The sequence below is a fragment of the Camellia sinensis genome, chromosome 9, assembly GCF_055761805.1.
Source record: "Camellia sinensis isolate YWXY chromosome 9, ASM5576180v1, whole genome shotgun sequence".
NCBI lineage: Eukaryota > Viridiplantae > Streptophyta > Magnoliopsida > Ericales > Theaceae > Camellia > Camellia sinensis.
The window spans coordinates 18,478,758-18,486,926 of NC_138969.1; positions in this window are offsets into that span (position 1 = coordinate 18,478,758).

Genomic DNA, 8,169 nt, shown 5'->3' on the forward strand with positions numbered 1-8,169 from the left:
CCAGAGGAATCTTTGGAAAGGTGAAGACTAGTGCTCATGGGAGTGCGTGCATGTTTGGCAAACTCAAGACCAAACTTTGACATAAGATTTTTAGCATCCTTAGTCTGAGAAACAAACATACCCGAAGGAGACTGTTTAATTTGAAGACCCAAGAAATAAGACAACTCTCCCATCATGCTCATCTCAAACTCACGTGTCATGTAATCCGAAAAATATTTCACAAGATGTTCAGTAGTGGATCCAAACACAATATCATCAACATAAATCTGAGCAACAAAAATATGAGACTTAGTATGTTTCACAAATAGAGTCTTATCCACACTACCTCTTTGAAAATCATTATCAAGAAGAAATGTAGAAAGTCTATCATACCAAGCCCGAGGGGCTTGTTTCAACACATACAACGCCTTGTCTAACTTGTAGACCTGATTTGGACATTTAGGGTCCTCAAACCCTTTTGGTTGCTCAACATATGCCTCTTCTTTCAAGTACCCATTCAGAAAGGCACTTTTCATATCTATTTGAAACAATTTAAAACCAAGAAAACATGCAACACCAAGTAAAATACGAATAGATTCGAGACGTGCAACTGGGGCAAACGTCTCATCATAGTCAACACCCTCTACTTGTGTGTAGCCTTGAGCAATCAACCTGGCTTTATTTCTAATCACAGTACCATTCTCATCAGATTTATTTTTAAAGATCCACTTGGTACCTATCACATTTATGTCTCTAGGTCTGGGAACAAAAGTCCAAACATTGTTACGTTCAAATTGACCTAATTCTTCATGCATAGCATTGACCCAACTATCATTTAGCAAGGCCTCTTTAAAATTTTTAGGTTCAATTAATGAAACATAACACATATGTGATACCTCATCCTAAATTTGTCTTCGGGTTTTCATTCGACCCGATACACTTCTAATCACCTGTTGAGCTGGATGATTCAGTTTCACCCTTGCTGATGGTTTGAACTCAGGACTTACGGTGACAGAAGCATCAGGAGTGATGTCTCTTTGTGCACTCTTTGGACTTTGACTTACTTGTGAGGATGGTGCTGTCTCAACTTCTTGGGCTTGGACCTCAGCTTCTCTTTGAATTTGTGGTTCAGTATCCAAGATTGGAGACTCACCATTGCCATCCTCATTTATTGCTGGAGTAGGTAAACCTGTGTCATCTATAACCACATTGATTGATTCCATTAAAGAAGAAGTTCACAGGTTATAGACTCGAAAAGCCCTACTGGTGGTTGAATACCATAGAAAAATACCTTCATCACTTCGGGAGTCAAATTTGCCCAAAGGTTCTCTATCTTTGAAAATATAACACTTCTCCCAAAAGTTTTGAAGTATTTTACATTAGGTTTCAAACCCTTCCATAATTCATATGGAGTTTGTAAAGTGCCGGGCCTTAAATACACGCGATTTATGACATAAACAACCGTATTTAAGGCTTCAGCCCAAAACTTTGGAGGAAGTTTTTTACTAAGGAGCATAACCCTAGCCATTTCTTGAACAACTCTGTTCTTCCTCTCAATCACTTCATTTTGTTGTGGAGTAATAGGTGTAGAAAATTCATGCTTAATTCCATGCTTATCATAAAAATCCAAAAACGAATTGTTTTCAAATTCACGACTATGATCAGTTCGGATTCTTATGATACGCCCAATGGAAGCACCCTGTTCATTTTGGATTTTAAGGACTAAGGCCTGGAAAGCATCAAACGTATCAGATTTTTCCCTTAAAAAATTTACCTATGAAAATTGAGTAAAATCATTAACAGTTAAAAAAATATATCTTTTACCTCTAATGCTTTCAGTGCGAGTAGGACCCATTAAATCCATGTTAACCAATTCAAGAGGACGTTTGGTTGTAAATCTATTCACCTTTTTATGAGGGGCACGGGTTTGCTTTCCAAGTTGACATGGTCCACATACATGGTTCAGATTCTTACCAAGTTTAGGTACTCCTCTCACAAGCTCTTTGTTGGCTATCTTAGTTAGGTCTTTGAAATTCATGTGACCTAATCTTTGATGTCACAAATCAATGTTGCTTATGACGGCAGAGTGACAAGTGAGATCATTAGTAGTAACAATCCCATAGCAGTTATTAGATGTGCGAACCCCATGCAAGACAGTATTTCCCTTTTTATCCAGAATTTCACATTTATTTTTTGAAAACAATACTTCATGGTGGGAATCACACATTTGACTAATGCTCAAAAGATTTTTTTTAAGGCCATCAACAAGTAAAGCATTTTCTAGCTTGGGAAGACCAGTAACACTTATAGAGCCCTTACCAATGACTCTAGCAGTGCCACCATTTCCAAAGGTAACAATTCCTTCTTCATATTTTTCAAGGAAGGTGAAGTAGGATTTGTTACAGGACATGTGATGAGAGCACCCACTATCTAGATACCACATGTGTGAGTCACGTGCTTTGAGAGCAGTGTGAACAACTAAACAAGTCAAATCATCTTTTCTCACCCAAATCTTTTTGGTCTTAACAAAATCAGGTCTAGCGGTCTTGGTAAATGTCTTGGCATTGTGAACACCCTCATGAATCTTGGTATTCCGCCTAGACATGTAATGTTGTCTTCTAACCCAAAATGTATTCGAATTTCTACCCTTTTGAGACAGCTTACCAAACAATTCAAAGCAATAAGGACGAATGTGGCCATACCTACCACAGTGATGACAAATAAAAACAGGTTTTACCTCCATTTTGTTGATCTTTCCCCCTTTAGGTAGATAAAGAGAGGGATCACCTTGGTCTACCTTCAACTTTCCCTTTGCTTGAGTCTTCAGGTCATGTGATGTAGAGGCCTGTCCCTTGTGAGCTGTTGCACCATAGCCTAGCCCACTTTTGTCACAACCCATTTGTTGAGACCCGATGATGTCTTCCAATGATTTGGAACCTTTGTTCCGCATGGCAATTGCGGCTCTAGCAATTTGGAGTTCTTCATCGTTCTGACAAACTACCTCTTCCAATGTAGCTTGTGACATCTCAAGGTTTTCAAGCTTCTCTTCATATGTGGAATACACTTTTAGAAGTTCATTCCTTTCAGTTTCACAGGATAGAAGTTTTTCACATAGGTCTTGCCTGTCACTTGAGATTTTGATGACATTCTACTTTGCTGCTACAAGTTCTCCTTTTAGCTTGACATTCTTGTTTTCACATGCTTTGAGCTTGAGAGTGAGTTTGTCATTGATTTTAGACAGATTTAGAGTTTCATCATAAAGCTTTTCGTAAGCTTGTTGTAGATCATCACCAGTAATCTCATCATTATCTTCTGATGTTTCATCATTAGCTTTTGCTCCTCATTCTCCTTGACCTTATCCAGTCAAGCAACTAAGGCAGAAAAGGTGATGGATGGAAGTGAAGATGACTCTCCTCTTTCATGAAATTGGCTCAGAATGTCCCACGCATCTTTAGCCTTTGTGCAGTGAGCAACCCGTTGCAGTTCTTCATCACAAATAGCTCCATGAATAGTAGTCAGAACTCTCAGATTGCTTGGATTGTCAATACTTTCAACATCCTCTTCAATGGCTTGCCTGCCTTTTGGATCGAAAACTCTCAGAAACGCCCTCATTCTAATCTTCCAATACAAGTAGTTACTCCCATCAAAGGTGGGAGCATGATGCAGGTTTTGACCACGAGTTAATTCCGCTGGCTTTGGAAGAGGTTGAGTGAAAGTGGACCAAAATGCCATGAAAGCACTATTCCCGTCTTCACCGGATTCAGGTTCTTTGGGTTCTTGCTCTGACCCGCTTTTATCATCCCAAGTCACTGTGTAGACTTTCTTTCGATTCTTTTTCGAAGGACATTCAAGGGAAATATGCCCAAACCCTTGACATTCATAGCACTTGACCCCTTGCCCCTTTACAATCTTCTTTTCAGGTTTTGGAGCAAGTTTTGGTGGAAAAGTTTTGGGCTTTTCATTACTCTTGTCTTTTGAAATAGGGCCTCTGAAATTAGGCTTCTTTTTCTTCAATTTTTTTTTAAACTGTTTAGTAAACATAGCCGTCATCTTAGACTCTATATTAAACTCAGCCTCTGGAATTTTTGCAGTCTCATGAGCACTAGTGAAAGTCACACTACCTTTTTGTTTTTTCTTAGAAATCTGGTGGGCTTCATAAGTCTGCAAGTTTCCAACCAACTGATCAAGCTTGAGGGTATCAACATTCTGAGCCTCCTCAATGGCTGTCACTTTTGATTGGAACCTCTCGGGTAAAGACCTCAAAATTTTTCCAACAACTTTAGCTTCAGGGATTTTTTCACCAAGTGTGAAACAGGAATTCACGATATCACTAAGTTTTGCATAGAAATCATCAAACGTCTCATCATCGCACATAAAAAGAGTTTCAAAGGCGGAGGTGAGACGTTGATGTTTTGACCATTTGACCGAAGTAGTACCTTCGTGAATCGTTTCAAGAATGTCCCAAGCCTCTTTTGCTACCTCACACGTGTAGATACGACGAAACTCTTCAGATGTGACGGAGCAAAAAAGGAAATTGAGAGCCTTACTGTTCCAACTTGAGTTTTGGTAATCGGTTGTATCCCATTTATCAAGGGGTTTAGGAATATCAATACCGTCAACGGTGACAATAGGTTCACTCCACCCATAGATCACGCAGTGCCAAACTTTCTCATCGATGGATTTTAAAAACGCTCTTATATGAGCTTTCCAATAAGAATAGTTTGTACCATCGAGTAAAGGAGGCCTATGGGTTGAGTTACCTTCACGAATTGCATCCACATCGCTTAATCACACAAAATCACACTCCTATAGTTTTGATAAAAACAAAGAGTGACCCGCTCTGATACCAATTGAAAATCCCAAGTGATTAGTGATTAGATCAAGATTAAAGTATTTTAATTCCCAATCATTCAAAACACGCAATCTAAATCATCAAGCACTTATAAAAGTGATTTAGATTGTTATTTTCAAAATAAACAATAAATCGACACAAACGATTTTTACGTAGAAAAATCACATTTGAAGGGCCTTCAATTGTAATAAAAAACCACGGGCGAAACGCCATTAATCAATCCACTACTAAAGAAAGAAAGATTACAAAGATAACACACGAATTACCCAACTCAGTCAATTTGTCTTCAAACCTTCTGTAACTCTTTCACCAAGCCTTCATCTCGGAACTGATTAATCTGAAATTGAATCCATAACTTCACTTGTCGAATCATCGACTATGTACAAAATCAAACTCCTTTGAAACTCCACGTTTGAATCTTCGAAATCCATAACTTCACATTCATCTCTTTCAGGTTTTTGCTAGACGCAGTCTTCGCTCGAGAGAGGACTCCTTCGCTAGATCGAGGAAGACAAAAACAAAAGGAAATTTATAACTTAATCACACAAGTTTGTTCACAGGATTGACAAGACTTAGGGACCTAACACATATGAAACATTTGGTTGTATAAAAATCATGCAAACATGACAAGAGAGAGAAATTATAAAGTGACCTCAATTGAACCCATCAGACCAAGAACTCTAACTTGGGCTTACAAGTACTTGATATACTTGAAAGCAGCTTATTTACTTGGACAATTGCCAATTCTGCAGCTACAGTTGATAGATATGGACCTAGAATGATGATGTTGCGGAAAGTGCAAAAATGCTATGGCGGTAGAGATTAAGAGAAGGCAGATGGAACTCCCCATTTTCGGTAACCTTGGAGTTGAGAGAAGTTACTCTGGAAGAACATTGACAACTCTTCCAAATATGAAGATGTTATGCATACTTTACATTCTTGCGGTCGTCATAATTTAAGCTATGCATGGAAAGCTATGAAGCACAAGTACAGATACGAATACGGATACGAGTACTGGTATGATACGAGTACGTTGATATGGTATGACTTGGTATGCTTGTAAAACAAAAAAAAAATTTAATAAAATGATTTAATTTGATAAGGTTCAACCTACAATTAACATTTAATGCTAAAAGCAAAGGTCTAAATCAAAATTAAATGTCAACATATTAATTAAGTTACAAACAAAAGTTTAATTTTAAAATCATGCTAAGCATAAAACAAAAAATAAAAAAGAAAATCTAGTGAAAGGAGTTTTATCTCTGTAGTAGAAGAAAATATTGTTTTAAGTGATATACGGTACGACTTGGGTATTTACTAGGTACGTCTGGGCATTCTAAAAATTAAAAAGAAAAAATTTGGGTATGTGTTTCATGTATCCGGTACATATGCAGAAGTACCAGACGAGGTACCATACGCCGGTAAATACCCGATATGGGTATGGCATGTTTTTCAAACTACCCTTAGCAGTACTTACTAAATGATTAGACATTATAGAAAAGCCGACAACCAAAGATAAACTCCAGAAATGGGGCTAATTAGGTGACCAATAGTGATAGAGAACACTAGAGTTGGAGTTCTAAAGCCAACTCTAGTGATGTGGCAAAGCAAAAAAAAAAAAAAAAATTAAAAAAATACAAAAACACAAGCCAAAACATTAAATCGTAAGGTGGAACCCACCTCTAGAGCTCCTTCTAGTGCTCCTCATTTAGAGTTCTTAAACATTTCTCTTAGGTGACAGCACATGTCAGCTATGAGAAATTCATAACATCAAGGAGAGTTTGGTTTCCATTGAAGGTGTATCATTACATGCATGGAATGTTTTTAACTTCGAGAAGGTAGGAAGCTTATGGGCAGAGACGGAACTAGGAAAAGACTATGGGGGGCCATGACCTTCTGTTTCTGTAAATAATACTATTTGTCACAGAACTTCAAAAAATATATATATTATTTTATAGATAAAATGGCCCTCAATATAAAAAATATATATCTCATTTTTCTCTCATCTTACATTCTCACTATTAAAAAATGACTAAAATTGACTTTTTGCTACCATATAATTTGCGACCACTGATTATTAGTCGCAAATAGCTAATTTATTCCTTATTTTCATTTATTTATTTTCCCCTTCTATTTATGCTTGCCCTAGTCCCTTCACAAACATTGGTCGTTCTCTCTCTCTCTGGTTTCTCAATCTCATTCTCTCTCCCTCATTCTCTTTCTCTCGATCTCACACACACACACACTCTCTCTCTCTCTCTCTCTCTCTCTCTCTCAATCTTGTGCTTTCTCTCCTGTATATGTGCATCTATATATTATGTATATGTGAATTTCAAAATTGAAATTGAATTTATTTTGTTGAGGTCTGAGCAAGAGTCGAAGTAGCTGTCCTTAACTTCCTCAAGATCTTGAACTCTTCGACTTTGGCAATATCATGTCTCTCTGGTTTGCAATTTTGCTTCAAATCTATACTCTCAAAATGTGTATATATGTGTGTGTGTGTATGTTAAGCATTGAATAACTATTGATTTTAAGTAGATGAATTTGGGGATTTTTGAATGTGTTACAAATTGTTAGAAGATGGAGTAATAGTAAGGTGAGTTAGGGTTTGTTGATTGATGTTTTGTGGATTTTTCTCTCACTTGTTTTGCACAAGGTCTTTTATGAGAGTTAACACTGCTCAATCCTTCATCAGATTTAATAATAGGATCATCATCATTTCTCTTTCTCATTTGCCTTCTTAATCTTGTAGTTTTTAAAAATTTCCAAACTCAATGATATAGATACAGATACAAACAAACTCCCTTTGTTTCTTCCAAAAATGTGAATTTGTAATTTTTTATCGAGTCTAATTTGTAAATTTTCATTTAATTTTATGTTCATTTAGTTCATTAATGCATGTATCCTTCAATTTAATTGTGGCCATTCCATTTTTGTTTCTTTTCTTCAATTTAGTATAAATTAGGCCTCTGTATGTGTTTGGTTATCATGAATTGTTTATTGTTTCTGTTGAATATTAGTGCTTTGCTTTGTGTTTTGGATATCTAATTAGGGTCTTTTATTTGTGTTTTGAACATATTTAAGGTTCTATTATTTTTAGTGTGATTTGATTGGCAGAGGAGAATGTGATTTTTTATACACCTGATCAGATTGGGGCTCATAAGATGTTTATCATGCTCTTTTTCATGTTGCAGATTATTTTTGGATACCTTTTGTGGAGAAGTGGTTTTGGAAAACTCTTTTGATCCTGGGGGATGCTCTTGATCCTCTTCTAGTCACCTGAAAAAGAATGAACAATCCGGTCGGGGGTGCCGGAATTAGCACTCCAACGGGCAAGT